Below are 21,973 nucleotides of genomic sequence, written 5' to 3'. Positions count from 1 at the left end.
GAGGCAAACTACAGTCGTCGGGTCTTCTACGGAACGCGTGCTCACGTTTGACACCAACATCGCGGCTCGGAAACGAAAATTCAGCCTCGGAGGTCCGAACACAGGCTCGGAAAGTACAATTGGCCGCCATGACCATGCCCACGGTAAAAGCGTCGTAGCATCGCGAAACCTTTTATTACACACGTTCAAAGTGGTGTCCGTAGAGTCTAGAAAGACCAAGGAACGCATCGGTGCTAGCGGTGACGAGATACGACCAGTATTAATGAAGCGAGATCGAAGAAAGGATCGGTGCCTAAAGTGAGGAAAGCGAATGGCTGGCTTCGATGTGAAAACTTTCAAACGCCGTTTATTTCGCGAAACTCGCATCACACAAGAAAAGAAATCGGTCTCTGTCCAGTCCAGGGGCGGCTGGGAACAAGTGTCCCCCATTTGATATCGTAAATTGAAGGTAGTAATATAGATTTCAGAAATTCAATATTTTCAATGGTAAAACAAAAGGCACCAGGTGGCGGGATTTACCGACCGGTCGGAATTGCTCAGCCGCACTCATGGATCCATTCATTCGAAACGGGTCATCTATCTATTCATTCATAAAAAAATTCATTCCTGGCCGTGTTTTAAAATTAACGAAATCATACTGCGAGGTAAAGCTTCTGTACACCTGGCGTTTTGAAACCTGCCTGCGTCCAGCGTTCTTTCATTTCTGCTGTCACGTGACACGATCCGCCCGAGTAACTCGGGTTTATTAGGGTGAGATTTGAAACACAGCCCTGGTTTAATAAAACCAAACTTAGAATTACGGGAATCGTCTTATTTTTGAAAACGATGTCGTCGAGACCCGTGTTCCACAACAAGTTTAAATTATTTAGGTCAAGTATTTAGAAATTTACCGCCCATTCGTGGTTCTGGTTTGGTTTTTGCAAAAAAAAGCAAATGGCTGCCGCGTGTGTTGCTCGCAACCGGAGGTGATTCAATCGCACGAAGCTCGGAAAGTAGGCTAGCTAGGACATTTATTTTAACCAGGGAGTAAGATTATGTTCCGAGGAACATTCGAGGCGCGTCTCATCGATGTAGGTATTCTAAAAAAAAAGTTATCAACAGAAGTTTACGTGAAAGTAAGGCTTTCACTGTACGATGTTTTGATTTCACCTATGCTCGTATAAAGAAAACTACGATAGCTAGAAAGTTCTAATTCGCAGCGAATGATCGCGCTCTGAATTTAGACGCACTGTTAAAATTTCATCGCTCCAGCTAGTATAGAACTCGTTATATTCGCGAAAACAGGTTTTGGGACTCTGCTCGGAAATTAACAAGCCCGACCAAGTTCAATCGTTCGCCTGTGGATATTCAAGACCGCTGGAGTGCATTCATCGATTGTGGTCGTGAAAACAACATCATAGGAACATGTGTGTGCAGTGAAACCGTGTCAGCTCATCTCAATCGAGACTCATCGATCAACAGGGAGGGTGTCCCGAGCACAAGTGGATGGATATACTTCAAAGAGCTGCCGCTCGCTCGGAATTAGAAAACCATTAAGCTATCCAATTGTCGGGAAAGGGTGTCGCACCAGGTAGGAGTGTTTGTGTGTCAAATTTCTTCGAGATAGCAAACGCAAAAGTTGTTTTATCGATCTAATAAAACCGCTCGGAGAACTCGGCTCATTTCTGGTGTTTTTTCTGGTTTTTTTTGTTGTTTTTTTTTAGTGAAAAAAGATGACTCTTCAGATTACCATTTCTTTTAGGTAATTGAGAAGTTGCATTAAAGAAACGGCCTGCACAGTAAATACAAATGGTTCTATTGCGATTATTTCATAATTGAACCAGAAAAGCACATTAATGTTGGCCTAATAAGAGAGTCGGCTGTTTTTTATGTACTGCTCATGTCTAGGAAACGAAGAGTGCTAGAGCGACGATTCATTTTTGATACGAGTGCTTGCTTTCCTCCTGTAATGAACGAGCCCAGGTTGGTTAACACAGCTGGTGTCAAAGTTTATGTACGAACGCAAAAGCTGAAGGTAGTCCTGATTTTTCGAGCCTTTGAACAGTGGCGTGGGGTTTTGTAGTGTCTGAGAATAAAGAGGCACTGCAGACAAGAAGACTGTGTCCTCGGTGTTGCTTGCCCACCCCCGTAAGATGTGGAGACACACTTCATTGAAAACCTACGTGATTTACTAAGACGGGGGTTTCTGCAGAACCCCGTAGGGGGCTGTGCAGAGAATACAGGTCGACATCAAGCCTTCAGAATTCACAGGTACCATTCGACAAGAATGCTGTAGCTGGACTTGAAACAAGCCGACGTGGGGAAAGTACAGAAGCCGAGAAAACAAATGTGTCGGCCAAGCCGTAGCAAGGACGTCCCAGCACGACTACGGACAGCGTTATCCTGGCTGTGCAAAGTGGACGTCCCTCGGAGACAAAAGGCAGACTTTTGGTATTCCGCAGTAACCATGCCTGCGTTCAAATTTTGGCCGTCAAGGGAAAAGGGACGTAGCTTGAGGGTTCCAACTGAACAGGTAGCAAGCTAGAAGGTTACTCGTGCTTCAGTTTAGCTCATCTTGCGCCAGAAAGTGCACAAGGGGACGAAATAGAAAGTGTCGGGCCAGTTGTACTGTAGGGGCATGTTTGTTTGTTTGTTTGTTTATTGGAACTTTTGACAATACAGGATTGTCATGGTGCTGAGGCAAAAGGTGACAGTAAGTCACCTGACCAGGCCCCTAGCACCAGACTACACTTGCAGCAGATGCAGCAGATGCAGCAGGCAGACTAGTGGTAGAGTGCTATAGTTAACCATAAACAAAAACAAAAAATACGCAGTAACTAGATCACTACACTACATACGCTCTTGCAATGAAAAATAAATAATTCGCAACATGCAACAAAAATATATGAACTACATTACTACAATTACATCTGTACACATAATTTAGAAGACCACAGTATTATGCGGAAAGTAAAAAATATTGTTTTTGATTTTTTTCTGAAAGTCAAGAGGTTTGAATTATGATCGATTATATCGATCAAGCCAGGGTGGAGGTTGAGAAGATTGGGAATCTGCCAAGATAGTAATTGCGTACCGTAATTTGTTCTGGTTCTGATTTTTATAAAGTTTGTATTTCTAAAATTGTAGTGTGTATCAGTATTCGTATATGTAGAAAGGAATAATTCACGGTCAGTTTTAACTTGGGAGAATATAACCTCAGACAATCGTTGATTATACAGTGCCTCAATATTCAGGATACGATGTTTCTCAAAGTATTGGAATGTATGATCGCGGCTTGATAGGTTTTCAATAAATCGTATACTTTTTTCTGCATTAAGTACAAACTAGTCATATTACATTTAGATGTAACCCCCCAGACAAGTAAACAATAGTGCAGTCGAGAATGAACAGTAGTGAAATAGAGCTGACGTTTTAGCCACATTGGTAATAAGGCACGAAATCTATTCAGCATGCCAATAGACTGTGCGATGTCACGCTTCACAAAATTCACATGACATGTCCAGCGAAGGTTTTCATGAAAATGTATGCCTAAGAATTTGTATTCGGTAACCCTTTCTAGTGACCGTGACTGGAATACTATTTCGGTAGTAAGGTTAACTGGTCTGTTAATTGAGGAAAAAACAATATATTTTGTTTTGTTAACATTTAGAAGCAGCTGATTCGCATCAAGCCACTTCGATAAGTTTTTGAGCCATGCGTTTGTGACAGGAATAAGAGATGATAGGTCCCTGGATGAAAAAAAAACACTCGTGTCATCGGCGTAAAGTACTATGTCTGGCGTATGGGGGATAGCAACAATGTCATGGATATAAAGAAGGAATAGTATAGGTCCTAATATTGATCCTTGCGGAACACCAAATTTTATATGTTCAGTGTCCGATTCTATACTATTAGCTACCACAAACTGGCTACGATTTGTCAGATAACTGCGCAATAGTTTAAGTGAAATGCCTCTAATTCCGTAGTGTGGCAGTTTATCAAAGAGAATATTATGCTTGATAGAGTCAAAAGCTTTATTGAAATCTACGAAGATGCCTATAGTGTAGGATTGATTTTCTATATTGCTGATAAGTTTTCCTCGAATGTTAAGTAAAGCTGACTCAGTGGATTTACCTCTCTGAAATCCATATTGGTTTGCAGAAATTAGTCGGTATTTATGAAGATGATTAATTATTCTAGATGTCTACAAAAAGCTCTGTAGGGTTGTGTGGAGGCCCTCTTGCAGCACAGATGTGTATTTGTCCTCACCGTCTCTGGAAAAGACGACCATAACACAGAATGAACGTCCCTCGGAGACAAAAGGCAGACTTTTTGTATTCCGCAGTAACCATGCCTGCGTTCAAATTTTGGCCGTCAAGGGAAAAGGGACGTAGCTTGAGGGTTCAAACTGAACAGATAGCAACCTAGAAGGTTACTCGTGCTTCACTTTAGCTCATCTTGCGCCAGAAAGTGCAGAAGGGGACAAAATAGAAAGTGTCGGGCCAGTTGTACTGTAGGGGCATGTCTACAAAAAGCTCTGTAGGGTTGTGTGGAGGCCCTCTTGCAGCACATATGTGTATTTGTCCTCACCGTCTCTGGAAAAGACGACCATAACACAGAATGAACGTCCCTCGGAGACAAAAGGCAGACTTTTGGTATCCCGCAGTAACCATGCCTGCGTTCAAATTTTGGCCGTCAAGGGAAAAGGGACGTAGCTTGAGGGTTCAAACTGCTCAGATAGCAACCTAGAAGGTTACGCATGCTTCAGTCGAGCTCATCCTGCACCAGAAAAAGCACAAGGGGGGAATATAGGAGTGTGGGAGCGGTTGTACTGTGGCGGCATGTCTAGAAAAAGCTCAAAAGTGATTTGTGGAGTCCCTCTTGCGGCGCAGACCTGTATTTGTCCTCACCGTCTCTGGGAAAGACCACCCTAACAAAAGAATGGACGTGAAACTGAGGCAAAGGGCGTAGTTTTGCTTCGAGGTAGAAACAGCGCCTGCGTTCAGATGTTGGCCGTCAAGTGAAAACGGACTTAGCTTGAGGGTTCAAACTGAACAGGTAGCAAGCTAGAAGGTTACTCATGCTTCAGTCGAGCTCATCTTGCACCAGAAAAAGCACAAGGGGGGAAAATAAAGAGTGTGGGGCCAGTTGTACTCTAGGGGCATGTATACAAAAAGCTCTGCAGGAACAAACCTTTTCCCGAGGTGGACAGCAGGGGCCTGAAGACATAAATAAAAAAGAAGTGACACATTTAACGAGTCTTCACTGCGCCAGAAAAACAAGAATCAGCTCATTTCTTTTTGAGACCTCAGTCTTTATTAGGCCAAGAATACAATTTTTCAGACGAGCTGTCTCAATGTAAAAACACACTTCCTTATTAGTACCCTTTTGACACACAAACAGTACTACCTGGTGCGAGACCCTTCCCCAACAATTTGATAGTTGTACGTACCTATAATGGTTTTCTAATTACGAGCGAGCGGCAGCTCTTTGAAGTCTTGCTCGCGCTCTGGTGAGCCTTCAAACGACCAGCCGCTCCGCCGAGCGCGCGCCGCACGAGATGAATGAATTAAAATAATCTCGCGCGCATAGCGAACGTTCCTTTTACCCGAGGGAGCGCTTCAGAAGAAAAAAGCAAATTGTGGTAGCAAATGATGAAGCGGTGAGCAATATCGAACCTGAAAATGACTGCTTTCGTGCGGGAAGTCGCATCAGTGCTCGTACAGTAACCTATCGACTCGATCAGAGGCAAACTACAGTCGTCGGGTCTTCTACGAAACGCCTGCTCACGTTTGACACCAACATCGCCTCTCGGAAACGAAAATTCAGCCTCGGAGGTCCGAACACAGGTTCGGAAATTAGAATTGGCCGCCATGACCATGCCCACGGTAAAAGCGTCGTAGCTTCGCGAAAGCTTTTATTTCACACGTTCAAAGTGGTGTCCATAGAGTCTAGAAAGAACAAGGAACACATCGGTGCTAGCGGCGATGAGATACGACCAGTATTAATGAAGGAAGTGTCTATTCTGCCGGCAGCCGGCAGAATAACCGGAGGGGGAAAAAGTGCCGGCAGTAGTCGCCTATTGGGTCTCGTATAAAACGGATTGTAAACACGCCTATTCCGAGCTGTGGATTAGCTCAGTGGGTAAGATGTGCGCTTCGTACACAGCAGGATCTTAGTTCAATCCCCCGAGAAAATTTGTTTTTTTTTTTTCTTCGGACTTTTGTTTTTTGTTGAGGTATTAGGCGATACTTACGGCATCCCTCTTTTAGAATTAACACTACAAAAAGAACGCGCAAAAAAAAAAAAAAACAGAAAAAACACCAGAAATCAGCCGAGTTCTCCGAGCGGTTTTACGATAAAACAACTTTTGCGTTTGCTATCTCGAAGAAATTTGACACACAAACAGTCCTACCTGGTGCGAGACCCTTCCCCAACAATTTGATAGTTGTACGTACCTATAATGGTTTTCTAATTACGAGCGAGCGGCAGCTCTTTGAAGTCTTGCTCGCGCTCTGGTGAGCCTTCAAAGGACCAGCCGCTCCGGCGAAGGCGCGCGCCGCACGAGATGAATGAATTAAAATAATCGCGCGCGCATAGCGAACGTTCCTTTTACCCGAGGGAGCGCTTCAGAACAAAAAAGCAAATTGTGGTAGCAAATGATGAAGCCGTGAGCAATATCGAACACGAAAATGACTGCTTTCGTGCGGGAAGTCGCATCAGTGCTCCTACAGTAAACTATCGACTCGATCGAGGCAAACTACAGTCGTCGGGTCTTCTACGGAACGCGTGCTCACGTTTGACACCAACATCGCGGCTCGGAAACGAAAATTCAGCCTCGGAGGTCCGAACACAGGCTCGGAAAGTACAATTGGCCGCCATGACCATGCCCACGGTAAAAGCGTCGTAGCATCGCGAAACCTTTTATTACACACGTTCAAAGTGGTGTCCGTAGAGTCTAGAAAGACCAAGGAACGCATCGGTGCTAGCGGTGACGAGATACGACCAGTATTAATGAAGCGAGATCGAAGAAAGGATCGGTGCCTAAAGTGAGGAAAGCGAATGGCTGGTTTCGATGTGAAAACTTTCAAACGCCGTTTATTTCGCGAAACTCGCATCACACAAGAAAAGAAATCGGTCTCTGTCCAGTCCAGGGGCGGCTGGGAACAAGTGTCCCCCATTTGATATCGTAAATTGAAGGTCGTAATATAGATTTCAGAAATTCAATATTTTCAATGGTAAAACAAAAGGCACCAGGTGGCGGGATTTACCGACCGGTCGGAATTGCTCAGCCGCACTCATGGATCCATTCATTCGAAACGGGTCATCTATCTATTCACTCATAAAAAAATTCATTCCTGGCCGTGTTTTAAAATTAACGAAATCATACTGCGAGGTAAAGCTTCTGTACACCTGGCGTTTTGAAACCTGCCTGCGTCCAGCGTTCTTTCATTTCTGCTGTCACGTGACACGATCCGCCCGAGTAACTCGGGTTTATTAGGGTGAGATTTGAAACACAGCCCTGGTTTAATAAAACCAAACTTAGAATTACGGGAATCGTCTTATTTTTGAAAACGATGTCGTCGAGACCCGTGTTCCACAACAAGTTTAAATTATTTAGGTCAAGTATTTAGAAATTTACCGCCCATTCGTGGTTCTGGTTTGGTTTTTGCAAAAAAAAGCAAATGGCTGCCGCGTGTTTTGCTCGCAACCGGAGGTGATTCAATCGCACGAAGCTCGGAAAGTAGGCTAGCTAGGACATTTATTTTAACCAGGGAGTAAGATTATGTTCCGAGGAACATTCGAGGCGCGTCTCATCGATGTAGGTATTCTAAAAAGAAAGTTATCAACAGAAGTTTACGTGAAAGTAAGGCTTTCACTGTACGATGTTTTGATTTCACCTATGCTCGTATAAAGAAAACTACGATAGCTAGAAAGTTCTAATTCGCAGCGAATGATCGCGCTCTGAATTTAGACGCACTGTTAAAATTTCATCGCTCCAGCTAGTCTAGAACTCGTTATATTCGCGAAAACAGGTTTTGGGACTCTGCTCGGAAATTAACAAGCCCGACCAAGTTCAATCGTTCGCCTGTGGATATTCAAGACCGCTGGAGTGCATTCATCGATTGTGGTCGTGAAAACAACATCATAGGAACATGTGTGTGCAGTGAAACCGTGTCAGCTCATCTCAATCGAGACTCATCGATCAACAGGGAGGGTGTCCCGAGCACAAGTGGATGGATATACTTCAAAGAGCTGCCGCTCGCTCGGAATTAGAAAACCATTAAGCTATCCAATTGTCGGGAAAGGGTGTCGCACCAGGTAGGAGTGTTTGTGTGTCAAATTTCTTCGAGATAGCAAACGCAAAAGTTGTTTTATCGACCTAATAAAACCGCTCGGAGAACTCGGCTCATTTCTGGTGTTTTTTCTGTTTGTTTTGTTGTTTTTTTTTAGTGAAAAAAGATGACTCTTCAGATTACCATTTCTTTTAGGTAATTGAGAAGTTGCATTAAAGAAACGGCCTGCACAGTAAATACAAATGGTTCTATTGCGATTATTTCATAATTGAACCAGAAAAGCACATTAATGTTGGCCTAATAAGAGAGTCGGCTGTTTTTTATGTACTGCTCATGTCTAGGAAACGAAGAGTGCTAGAGCGACGATTCATTTTTGATACGAGTGCTTGCTTTCCTCCTGTAATGAACGAGCCCAGGTTGGTTAACACAGCTGGTGTCAAAGTTTATGTACGAACGCAAAAGCTGAAGGTAGTCCTGATTTTTCGAGCCTTTGAACAGTGGCGTGGGGTTTTGTAGTGTCTGAGAATAAAGAGGCACTGCAGACAAGAAGACTGTGTCCTCAGTGTTGCTTGCCCACCCCCGTAAGATGTGGAGACACACTTCATTGAAAACCTACGTGATTTACTAAGACGGGGGTTTCTGCAGAACCCCGTAGGGGGCTGTGCAGAGAATACAGGTCGACATCAAGCCTTCAGAATTCACAGGTACCATTCGACAAGAATGCTGTAGCTGGACTTGAAACAAGCCGACGTGGGGAAAGTACGGAAGCCGAGAAAACAAATGTGTCGGCCAAGCCGTAGCAAGGACGTCCCAGCACGACTGCGGACAGCGTTATCCTGGCTGTGCAAAGTGGACGTCCCTCGGAGACAAAAGGCAGACTTTTGGTATTCCGCAGTAACCATGCCTGCGTTCAAATTTTGGCCGTCAAGGGAAAAGGGACGTAGCTTGAGGGTTCCAACTGAACAGGTAGCAAGCTAGAAGGTTACTCGTGCTTCAGTTTAGCTCATCTTGCGCCAGAAAGTGCACAAGGGGACGAAATAGAAAGTGTCGGGCCAGTTGTACTGTAGGGGCATGTTTGTTTGTTTGTTTGTTTATTGGAACTTTTGACAATACAGGATTGTCATGGTGCTGAGGCAAAAGGTGACAGTAAGTCACCTGACCAGGCCCCTAGCACCAGACTACACTTGCAGCAGATGCAGCAGATGCAGCAGGCAGACTAGTGGTAGAGTGCTATAGTTAACCATAAACAAAAACAAAAAATACGCAGTAACTAGTTCACTACACTACATACGCTCTTGCAATGAAAAATAAATAATTCGCAACATGCAACAAAAATATATGAACTACATTACTACAATTACATCTGTACACATAATTTAGAAGACCACAGTATTATGCGGAAAGTAAAAAATATTGTTTTTGATTTTTTTCTGAAAGTCAAGAGGTTTGAATTATGATCGATTATATCGATCAAGCCAGGGTGGAGGTTGAGAAGATTGGGAATCTGCCAAGATAGTAATTGCGTACCGTAATTTGTTCTGGTTCTGATTTTTATAAAGTTTGTATTTCTAAAATTGTAGTGTGTATCAGTATTCGTATATGTAGAAAGGAATAATTCACGGTCAGTTTTAACTTGGGAGAATATAACCTCAGACAATCGTTGATTATACAGTGCCTCAATATTCAGGATACGATGTTTCTCAAAGTATTGGAATGTATGATCGCGGCTTGATAGGTTTTCAATAAATCGTATACTTTTTTCTGCATTAAGTACAAACTAGTCATATTACATTTAGATGTAACCCCCCAGACAAGTAAACAATAGTGCAGTCGAGAATGAACAGTAGTGAAATAGAGCTGACGTTTTAGCCACATTGGTAATAAGGCACGAAATCTATTCAGCATGCCAATAGACTGTGCGATGTCACGCTTCACAAAATTCACATGACATGTCCAGCGAAGGTTTTCATGAAAATGTATGCCTAAGAATTTGTATTCGGTAACCCTTTCTAGTGACCGTGACTGGAATACTATTTCGGTAGTAAGGTTAACTGGTCTGTTAATTGAGGAAAAAACAATATATTTTGTTTTGTTAACATTTAGAAGCAGCTGATTCGCATCAAGCCACTTCGATAAGTTTTTGAGCCATGCGTTTGTGACAGGAATAAGAGATGATAGGTCCCTGGATGAAAAAAAAACACTCGTGTCATCGGCGTAAAGTACTATGTCTGGCGTATGGGGGATAGCAACAATGTCATTGATATAAAGAAGGAATAGTATAGGTCCTAATATTGATCCTTGCGGAACACCAAATTTTATATGTTCAGTGTCCGATTCTATACTATTAGCTACCACAAACTGGCTACGATTTGTCAGATAACTGCGCAATAGTTTAAGTGAAATGCCTCTAATTCCGTAGTGTGGCAGTTTATCAAAGAGAATATTATGCTTGATAGAGTCAAAAGCTTTATTGAAATCTACGAAGATGCCTATAGTGTAGGATTGATTTTCTATATTGCTGATAAGTTTTCCTCGAATGTTAAGTAAAGCTGACTCAGTGGATTTACCTCTCTGAAATCCATATTGGTTTGCAGAAATTAGTCGGTATTTATGAAGATGATTAATTATTCTAGATGTCTACAAAAAGCTCTGTAGGGTTGTGTGGAGGCCCTCTTGCAGCACAGATGTGTATTTGTCCTCACCGTCTCTGGAAAAGACGACCATAACAGAGAATGAACGTCCCTCGGAGACAAAAGGCAGACTTTTTGTATTCCGCAGTAACCATGCCTGCGTTCAAATTTTGGCCGTCAAGGGAAAAGGGACGTAGCTTGAGGGTTCAAACTGAACAGATAGCAACCTAGAAGGTTACTCGTGCTTCACTTTAGCTCATCTTGCGCCAGAAAGTGCAGAAGGGGACAAAATAGAAAGTGTCGGGCCAGTTGTACTGTAGGGGCATGTCTACAAAAAGCTCTGTAGGGTTGTGTGGAGGCCCTCTTGCAGCACATATGTGTATTTGTCCTCACCGTCTCTGGAAAAGACGACCATAACACAGAATGAACGTCCCTCGGAGACAAAAGGCAGACTTTTGGTATCCCGCAGTAACCATGCCTGCGTTCAAATTTTGGCCGTCAAGGGAAAAGGGACGTAGCTTGAGGGTTCAAACTGCTCAGATAGCAACCTAGAAGGTTACGCATGCTTCAGTCGAGCTCATCCTGCACCAGAAAAAGCACAAGGGGGGAATATAGGAGTGTGGGAGCGGTTGTACTGTGGCGGCATGTCTAGAAAAAGCTCAAAAGTGATTTGTGGAGTCCCTCTTGCGGCGCAGACCTGTATTTGTCCTCACCGTCTCTGGGAAAGACCACCCTAACAAAAGAATGGACGTGAAACTGAGGCAAAGGGCGTAGTTTTGCTTCGAGGTAGAAACAGCGCCTGCGTTCAGATGTTGGCCGTCAAGTGAAAACGGACTTAGCTTGAGGGTTCAAACTGAACAGGTAGCAAGCTAGAAGGTTACTCATGCTTCAGTCGAGCTCATCTTGCACCAGAAAAAGCACAAGGGGGGAAAATGAAGAGTGTGGGGCCAGTTGTACTCTAGGGGCATGTATACAAAAAGCTCTGCAGGAACAAACCTTTTCCCGAGGTGGACAGCAGGGGCCTGAAGACATAAATAAAAAAGAAGTGACACATTTAACGAGTCTTCACTGCGCCAGAAAAACAAGAATCAGCTCATTTCTTTTTGAGACCTCAGTCTTTATTAGGCCAAGAATACAATTTTTCAGACGAGCTGTCTCAATGTAAAAACACACTTCCTTATTAGTACCCTTTTGACACACAAACAGTCCTACCTGGTGCGAGACCTTTCCCCAACAATTTGATAGTTGTACGTACCTATAATGGTTTTCTAATTACGAGCGAGCGGCAGCTCTTTGAAGTCTTGCTCGCGCTCTGGTGAGCCTTCAAACGACCAGCCGCTCCGCCGAGCGCGCGCCGCACGAGATGAATGAATTAAAATAATCTCGCGCGCATAGCGAACGTTCCTTTTACCCGAGGGAGCGCTTCAGAAGAAAAAAGCAAATTGTGGTAGCAAATGATGAAGCGGTGAGCAATATCGAACCTGAAAATGACTGCTTTCGTGCGGGAAGTCGCATCAGTGCTCCTACAGTAAACTATCGACTCGATCCGAGGCAAACTACAGTCGTCGGGTCTTCTACGGAACGCGTGCTCACGTTTGACACCAACATCGCGGCTCGGAAACGAAAATTCAGCCTCGGAGGTCCGAACACAGGTTCGGAAATTAGAATTGGCCGCCATGACCATGCCCACGGTAAAAGCGTCGTAGCTTCGCGAAAGCTTTTATTTCACTCGTTCAAAGTGGTGTCCATAGAGTCTAGACAGAACAAGGAACACATCGGTGCTAGCGGCGATGAGATACGACCAGTATTAATGAAGGAAGTGTCTATTCTGCCGGCAGCCGGCAGAATAACCGGGGGGGGGGGGGGGGAACAAGTGCCGGCAGTAGTCGCCTATTGGGTCTCGTATAAAACGGATTGTAAACACGCCTATTCCCAGCTGTGGATTAGCTCAGTGGGTAAGATGTGCGCTTCGTACACAGCAGGATCTTAGTTCAATCCCCCGAGAGAATTTTTTTTTTTTTTTTTCTTCGGACTTTTGTTTTTTGTTGAGGTATTGGGCGATATTTACGGCATCTCTCTTTTAGAATTAACACTACAAAAAAAACACGTAAAAAAAAAAAAAAAAACAGAAAAAACACCAGAAATCAGCCGAGTTCTCCGAGCGGTTTTAATAGGTCGATAAAACAACTTTTGCGTTTGCTATCTCGAAGAAATTTGACACACAAACAGTCCTACCTGGTGCGAGACCCTTCCCCAACAATTTGATAGTTGTACCTATAATTGTTTTCTAATTACGAGCGGGGGCGGCAGCTCTTTGAAGAATATCAATCCACTCGTGCTCGGGAGACCGTCCCTGTTGATCGAAAAGTCTCGATTGAGATGAGCTGACACGGTTTCACTGCACACACATTTTCCTACGATGTTGTTTTCACGACCACGATCGATGAATGCACTCCAGCGGTCTTGAATATTCACGGGTGAACGATTGAACTTGGTCGGGGTTTTTAATCTCCAAGCAGAGTCCCAAAAACCTGTTTTCGCGAGTATAACGAGTTCTAGACGAGCTGGAGCGATGAAAATTTAACAGTGCGTCTAAATTCAGAGCGCGATCATTCGCTGCGAATTAGAACCTTCCAACTATCGTAGTTTTCTTTATACGAGGATATGCCAAATCACAACACCACAGAATGAAGCCTTACACGTAAACTTTTTAATCAACACTTTCTTATTAGATTAGCTACATCGATGAGACGCGCCTATAATGTTCCTCGGAACATCCCACTCGCCTGGTTAAAATAAATGACCCAGCTAGCACTTGTGGATTGATATACTTGAATACAAAGTACAGAGATACAAAAAAAGAAGAGAAAACGCAAGTTCAAAGGCTGTATAGATAATACAACGCCGCTGACAGCGTCTTGCAATAAGCGCAACAGAGAACATTAAAAGAATGTATGTGCTCGCTTTTGGGCGAGCACACACATAAAAAAACACATTTCTTTTTTTTTTTTTCACGATTACCATTGGAAACAATCAAATTTCTGAATAACACTGATAAGGTACTTACTTCGTTTCCGCAGGTGTGCACAGCAGGGGCCTCTTTGTCCGTTTAACCTCAGATTGTTATATTATATTAAAAACGCAACACCAGGTAATCCGTAAAATGGGAGAGCGGAACAGGGGAAAATTGTAATGTAATAGCTCACAACAAAGTTGGGAGGAGTGGAAGTAGTGGGCAAGAGGAAAATTAAAACACCATGCAAAGGGTTACACATCAAACAAACGCTCCATCGACTGCAAAACATTGTCAGATACAAATCTGCGATGAGGTAGGCTGTTTCATTCTGTTATGGTTCTGGGAAAAGAGTATTTAAATGCATTTGTAAGCAGATCAAGACCCTATGGCGTCGGGAAGTATTTAAATTCTTTTTTTTTTATATTTGGTTTTTATTCATTTACACTGCAGGCCATTTCCAATCCCCAAGCAGGGTGCGACGAGAAGGAACAAAAAAATAACAGTAAACCGACAAATCTGGTACACTGGAGATCACAAAAAGAAAGAAGAAAAAACACAAGTTCAAAGGCTATGTATTGATATAACAGAACGCCGCTCATAGCGTCTTGCAATAAGCTCAAACATAAGAAAGAAGAATTTATGTCCTCGCGCTTTTTTTTTTTTTTTTTTTTTTTTCACGATTACCACGGGAAAAAATCAAATCTCTGAACAAACTGATAAGGGACTTACTTCGTTTCCGCAGGTGTGCACAGCAGGGTCTTCGTCCTCACCAGCAAAACACAAAACAACAGATTTCTCCGTTTTAACCTCACGTTTTATTAGGCTTGACGTCAAACTTTATTAGGCCGACAATGCAAGTTTCCGGACGAGCTGTCTCGATGAAAACACACTTGTTCCTATTCAGTGAATTCGCACGAGCTAACACGATTTCATAAAAACACTTTTTGCTTGGAGCAAGTTCTCAGTTGCCATTCAAGCGGTCTTGATTAAGCACAGGTCATCCGCAGCTGAAGGAGGTCACTTGAAACGGAGGGCCAGCCGTGCAACTCGCTCTTGCGCTGCACAAAAAGACAATCTTTAGCGCCCTACATTAAAGATGCACCGAACGTTCTTACGCCATACACATATCTTTTTTTCTTTTCTTCCGTGCGTCAGAGAGTGATGAAACGTTTGAGTTCGTAGAGGCCGGCTTCCTAGCTCCGCGCCGCCGCCGATTCCGTGTTTGATAAAAAAAAAACTGCTCCGACTTTACTCAACAAGATTAACAATTTAATCAAGCGTTTCGTCTCCCATCCGGGAAACATCGTCAGTGAAACCTACAAGCAGGAATGAGGGGAAAAAAACTCGATTCCGTGTTTCGCGTGAAAAGAACAAAAGAATTCGTGCAAGAAGTCGGCTCCAACGGTCGCCCATGCACGCTGTGCGGGTTCAGACATTGCCTTCTTTGCTTTAGCTCACTTCTCTTCACCAACTTTCTTTCGCGGCACATTTTTCACGTACCGGGGTCCCCCTCGAAAGAAAGCCCACCAGGAAAACCGAAGTAATCAAAACTTGGCCAAGCAGTCATTGAGTTAGAGAGGGATTTTTATAGCAGCGTATGATTTAAACAAGAGCAGGAATGTCGACGCGTTTCAGTTTAGAAATATCTGCAGCGACGTGGGGACGGCAACACACGACGTCGCACGAAGCTCAAAAAGTAACTCCCGCCGCGCAAAAACGTGGTTTTGTTTCACAGCATGACGGCATGTTTGGCATCCGATACACTAGAGACGAGATTTTTGAGACGACGAGTACACGAAACGCGAGACGTCGGGAAAAATCATGCAAGACCAAATAGACGATTGATACAGGGTACTTTGTGTCGGGTGGCGTCTTGTGCGACCTAGCTTACACAATTACGGTTCTCAGTTTAGTTTCGTTATTGAAAGGCGACCAAAATTGCTTCTTTGGCGCAGATTAGCCATATTTCGGTGAAATGTAGCAGGATGTAGCAAGGTTAGCCCCTTGGTGCAGTTTGGCGCAATTATCACATCACTGGTATTCCATCATTTCGCGATGGAATACGCGCTTCAAAATACACTTTATATCTTTGCCGAGCATGGACCTATCAAAAAAAGAACTTGCATCAAACACGCATAGGTAATTCTTGCTCGCGCTCTGGTAAAGAGCCTTCAAAAAAACGACCAGCCGCTCCGCCTATGTGCGCCTATATCAATATACCATTAAAAGCCTTCTTTGCCGACACTCGAAAAAGCGTGCAGAATCTCTCCGAGAAGAACATTTCCATCTACCAACCGCCGAGCACAACATAATCTCCTCGCAAAACGCACGCGCTCACACAAACAACGACTTTGGGCAAAGAACAAGGAAATGAGCAAATACCTTCTCGAGTTACGGTAATCCGACCTTCTTCCGTTCTCGGCTCCTTCTGAAAGTGAGCCCGGGCCCAGACAGAACACGCACAGCAACAGCCAGGCGCCGTTGAGGCGAGGGTTACTCATCCTTGCTCCGACAAAAACATCACGTGACCTGGAGTGAGAAAACACACAGAACCCAAACCGAAACCCTGGATCATGATGATGATACCTTCTCCAAACCCCTAACGGTCAAAACCCGCGCAAAAATGTCGACGCACGTCGTAACGGTACCATACAGGGTGCTATTACGTTCTGTGTCGACCTTTTTCAACTAGAGCCTACAATTACAACTCTTTAATTAAAACCGACCGAATCTAAAAACAAAAATATCTATTGTACCCTTTGTTGAAATGACAACACTTTTCTTTTCTATTCCAGAAATCCTCTCTCTGCCGCTAGTCCCTACCTCAGTCGCCCAACTTCACAAACGGCCGCCCAAATCCACGTCTGTGTGTGCGCTTCGTTGCGAGTCAAGAGAAGAGGGTGCGCGGGCGAGCTGGTGAATGTTAACAACGTTGAAATAGCCCGAGACTGGGGTAGAGAAGAAGCTTGAAATAGTAGAAGGGACAGAAAATGTCTATTTTCTGTCCCTTCTACGATTTGATGCTTCTACCCCAGTCTCGGGTGATTTCAAAACGGCCGTGCCCCGTCTCAACGTGGACGCTTCCGTGAACGTGTGTGTGTGTGTGCACTTTCCTGGTGAACTTTGGATTACTCTGGACTTTGGATAACATCTGGACCGCTAGACACCATGCAAGGAAAGGTATTTGAGAATGCTTCTATCTCTCTCTCTCGTGGTTTGAATAGGAGTCCGGACTATAAAGCGCTCGGCCGCGCTTCGAAATCTCTTCTTCGCGTAACAAATATTGATTAAAAAAAAAGTATTCGCTTTTAAAATTTCTCTTATTCCCAGCGTCATGTACACGCATTTCTTGCGTGGAACAACGAATGAATAACTGCTATGTGCGTTTAATTCGATCTAGAAATCCCGTCGCGCCCGTTTGTTTACTATCTGCCTTCCAGGTTAGACAACGTTCCTTCAAAAAATCCTAAAAAATCACCAATTCGTGCTAGAAGTGCGTGCCTCGGACGAGAGGTAGCGAACATTAAGAGCCTTAGTTTGCGATTAAATAAGCTTCTGCACGCGCCTAATTAATACTCAAAGTCGCGCTTTCCCACACGGCCAATGCATGAATTTCGCTCTAAACGTGCCTCCCCTGCTCCTTCAAAAAATCACAAAAAATCACCAATTCGTGCTACAAGTCCCTGCTTCGGGCGAGAGTTAGCGAACAATTAGCGCCTTATTTTACGATTAAATAAGCTTCTGCACGCGCCTAATTAATACTCAAAGTCGCGCTTTCCCACACGGCCAATGCATGAATTTCGCTCTAAACGTGCCTCCCCTGCTGCTTCAAAAAATCACAAAAAATCACCAATTCGTGCTACAAGTCCCTGCTTCGGGCGAGAGTTAGCGAACAATTAGCGCCTTATTTTACGATTAAATAAGCTTCTGCACGCGCCTAATTAATACTCAAAGTCGCGCTTTCCCACACGGCCAATGCATGAATTTCGCTCTAAACGTGCCTCCCCTGCTGCTTCAAAAAATCACAAAATATCACCAATTCGTGCTACAAGTCCCTGCTTCGGGCGAGAGTTAGCGAACAATTAGCGCCTTATTTTACGATTAAATAAGGTTCTGCACGCGCCTAATTAATACTCAAAGTCGCGCTTTCCCACACGGCCAATGCATGAATTTCGCTCTAAACGTGCCTCCCCTGCTGCTTCAAAAAATCACAAAATATCACCAATTCGTGCTACAAGTCCCTGCTTCGGGCGAGAGTTAGCGAACAATTAGCGCCTTATTTTACGATTAAATAAGCTTCTGCACGCGCCTAATTAATACTCAAAGTCGCGCTTTCCCACACGGCCAATGCATGAATTTCGCTCTAAACGTGCCTCCCCTGCTGCTTCAAAAAATCACAAAAAATCACCAATTCGTGCTACAAGTCCCTGCTTCGGGCGAGAGTTAGCGAACAATTAGCGCCTTATTTTACGATTAAATAAGCTTCTGTACGCGCCTAATTAATACTCAAAGTCGCGCTTTCCCACACGGCCAATGCATGAATTTCGCTCTAAACGTGCCTCCCCTGCTCCTTCAAAAAATCACAAAAAATCACCAATTCGTGCTACAAGTCCCTGCTTCGGGCGAGAGTTAGCGAACAATTAGCGCCTTATTTTACGATTAAATAAGCTTCTGCACGCGCCTAATTAATACTCAAAGTCGCGCTTTCCCACACGGCCAATGCATGAATTTCGCTCTAAACGTGCCTCCCCTGCTGCTTCAAAAAATCACAAAAAATCACCAATTCGTGCTACAAGTCCCTGCTTCGGGCGAGAGTTAGCGAACAATTAGCGCCTTATTTTACGATTAAATAAGCTTCTGTACGCGCCTAATTAATACTCAAAGTCGCGCTTTCCCACACGGCCAATGCATGAATTTCGCTCTAAACGTGCCTCCCCTGCTCCTTCAAAAAATCACAAAAAATCACCAATTCGTGCTACAAGTCCCTGCTTCGGGCGAGAGTTAGCGAACAATTAGCGCCTTATTTTACGATTAAATAAGCTTCTGCACGCGCCTAATTAATACTCAAAGTCGCGCTTTCCCACACGGCCAATGCATGAATTTCGCTCTAAACGTGCCTCCCCTGCTCCTTCAAAAAATCACAAAAAATCACCAATTCGTGCTACAAGTCCCTGCTTCGGGCGAGAGTTAGCGAACAATTAGCGCCTTATTTTACGATTAAATAAGCTTCTGCACGCGCCTAATTAATACTCAAAGTCGCGCTTTCCCACACGGCCAATGCATGAATTTCGCTCTAAACGTGCCTCCCCTGCTGCTTCAAAAAATCACAAAAAATCACCAATTCGTGCTACAAGTCCCTGCTTCGGGCGAGAGTTAGCGAACAATTAGCGCCTTATTTTACGATTAAATAAGCTTCTGCACGCGCCTAATTAATACTCAAAGTCGCGCTTTCCCACACGGCCAATGCATGAATTTCGCTCTAAACGTGCCTCCCCTGCTGCTTCAAAAAATCACAAAATATCACCAATTCGTGCTACAAGTCCCTGCTTCGGGCGAGAGTTAGCGAACAATTAGCGCCTTATTTTACGATTAAATAAGGTTCTGCACGCGCCTAATTAATACTCAAAGTCGCGCTTTCCCACACGGCCAATGCATGAATTTCGCTCTAAACGTGCCTCCCCTGCTGCTTCAAAAAATCACAAAATATCACCAATTCGTGCTACAAGTCCCTGCTTCGGGCGAGAGTTAGCGAACAATTAGCGCCTTATTTTACGATTAAATAAGCTTCTGCACGCGCCTAATTAATACTCAAAGTCGCGCTTTCCCACACGGCCAATGCATGAATTTCGCTCTAAACGTGCCTCCCCTGCTGCTTCAAAAAATCACAAAAAATCACCAATTCGTGCTACAAGTCCCTGCTTCGGGCGAGAGTTAGCGAACAATTAGCGCCTTATTTTACGATTAAATAAGCTTCTGTACGCGCCTAATTAATACTCAAAGTCGCGCTTTCCCACACGGCCAATGCATGAATTTCGCTCTAAACGTGCCTCCCCTGCTCCTTCAAAAAATCACAAAAAATCACCAATTCGTGCTACAAGTCCCTGCTTCGGACGAGAGGTAGGGAACAATTAGCGCCTTAGTTTGCGATTAAATCAGCTTCTGTACGCGCCTAATTAATACTCAAGGGCGCGCTTTCCCTCACGGCCAAGCAGTCATTGAGTTAGAGAGGGATTTTTATAGCAGCGTATGATTTAAACAAGAGCAGGAATGTCGACACGTTTCAGTTTAGAAAGCGCCATATCTGCAGCGACGTGGGGACGGCAACACACGACGTCGCACGGAGCAAATAACAGTCGCAGAAAAAATATACTTCGTTTCTGGAGCAGCAGTGGGGAGCTATTCTTTATTCGCATTTATAGACTGACACTTTGAGCACTCTGAAACTTAGCTCAAAAACCCAGTCAACTTTATTTCGGCAAATATTATCCCGGAGAAGCGAAATCTTGAATAAAAGCGCTTTTTTTCGTTCAGTCCGCGTCCAGAGGATCCCTGGCGCCGTCTCAGAATAAGGGGAAGAAACGAGGCAATCAAAAACTCGAATTAAAGGATAGTATAATGGACGTACACTTACCCCAATGTGTCGAACGAAAGGAGGCCCTTTGACGAAGGCAGGAACCGTGAGGCGACGTTCGGGGTCCGAAGAAGAAGAAGACCGATTTCGGAACAAAGAACAAAGCAGGAGCTGGACACGGGTGACTACGCGACTGCTCCGAAGCACAACCGAAACCACACTGGGGCCGGCCTCTCGGAACAAAGGAAAGCGGAGGAGGATGAGGGAGGAGGAGAGAGAAAGAAAGAAAGAGAAAGACAAAAGAACAAACGAGCAATTAGCGGGCCAAAGAAAGAAACGGGGGGGGGAGGGACAAACAAAGAGAAGGAAAAAAAAGTAACCGTTGCCACGGGTTACTAAGAAGCGTGTGCGCGCGCAACTTGGTAACGGCGGATGGATGGATAGATAAATACGGCTGAGCCCTTTGGATCCGGCGGTAGCTTACGCCACCTAGCCACAAAAACGTCGGGAAAGTGGATCGCGCCGCCTGGTGGAGGGCAGACACACCACTCGACTCGGCTAGTGTGTCTGCCCTCCGCCAGGAGGCACTCATTTTTATTTTGAACTATTTATTAAGGGAAGCATTCTCGTTGATCTCCCTTCATTAATACTGGTCGTATCTCATCACCGCTGGCACCGATGTGTTGCTTGTTCTTTCTAGACTCTATGGACACCACTTTGAACGTGTGAAATAAAAGCTTTCGCGAAGCTACGACGCTTTCACCGTGGGCATGGTCATGGCGGCCAATTCTAATTTCCGAACCTGTGTTCGGCCCTCCGAGGCTGAATTTTCGTTTCCGAGACGCGATGTTGGTGTCAAACGTGAGCACGCGTTCCGTAGAAGACCCGACGACTGTAGTTTACCTCGGATCGAGTCGATGGATTACTGTACGAGCACTGATGCGACTTCCCGCAGGAAAGCAGTCATTTTCGTGTTCGATATTGCTCACCGCTTCATCATTTGCTACCACAATTTGCTTTTTTGTTCTGAAGCGCTCCCTCGGGTAAAAGGAACGTTCGCTATGCGCGCGAGATTAATTTAATTCATTCATCTCGTGCGGCGCGCGCTCGGCGGAGCGGCTGGTCGTTTGAAGGCTCACCAGAGCGCGAGCAAGACCCGCGTCGAATACCGATATTTCATCCAACTGCTTCTTGATAGGTCTATGCTCGGCAAAGAAAGCTTTCACTATAAAGTGTATACTCTATAATTGAGCTCTAAAGCGCGTCCGCCGCGAAATGATGGAATACTGCCTCGGGAAAGGAGATGACAAGGTTCATTTTGAAATTGAGGTGTGCGATCAAACTATAATAGGGGGGAAAAAGGCATTCCACAATTCTGCGAGCCTGGCCTAAAAAATATATTTGGCGTGAGATCGTTTCGCGTATCTTTTTAAATGTAGGGCGCTAAAGATTGTTTTGTCTTTTGTGCAGCTCGAGCGAG

At 44.4% G+C, this 21,973-nt stretch overlaps 1 long non-coding RNA gene across 2 annotated transcripts; it reads right to left on the bottom strand.

The window, feature by feature from the left end:
- Nucleotides 1–14,714: 14,714 nt before the first annotated feature.
- LOC120839245 lies at nt 14,715–20,981 on the bottom strand. Of its 2 annotated transcripts, XR_006077049.1 has the most exons (3): nt 20,554–20,737; nt 16,305–16,451; nt 14,715–14,980 (listed from the first exon to the last, which is right to left on the bottom strand). It is a non-coding gene; the product is annotated as an uncharacterized LOC120839245 (long non-coding RNA). The 2 variants fall into 2 exon arrangements; XR_006077050.1 differs by lacking the exon at nt 16,305–16,451 and having other exon boundaries at nt 20,554–20,981.
- Between the last annotated feature and the right edge of the window lie 992 nt (nt 20,982–21,973).

The sequence above is a fragment of the Ixodes scapularis genome, unplaced genomic scaffold, assembly GCF_016920785.2.
Source record: "Ixodes scapularis isolate PalLabHiFi unplaced genomic scaffold, ASM1692078v2 ptg000582l_1__unscaffolded, whole genome shotgun sequence".
Lineage (NCBI taxonomy): Eukaryota > Metazoa > Arthropoda > Arachnida > Ixodida > Ixodidae > Ixodes > Ixodes scapularis.
Note: the sequence above shows the minus strand (reverse complement) of the source record. Positions and strands in the feature narration are given on the sequence as shown.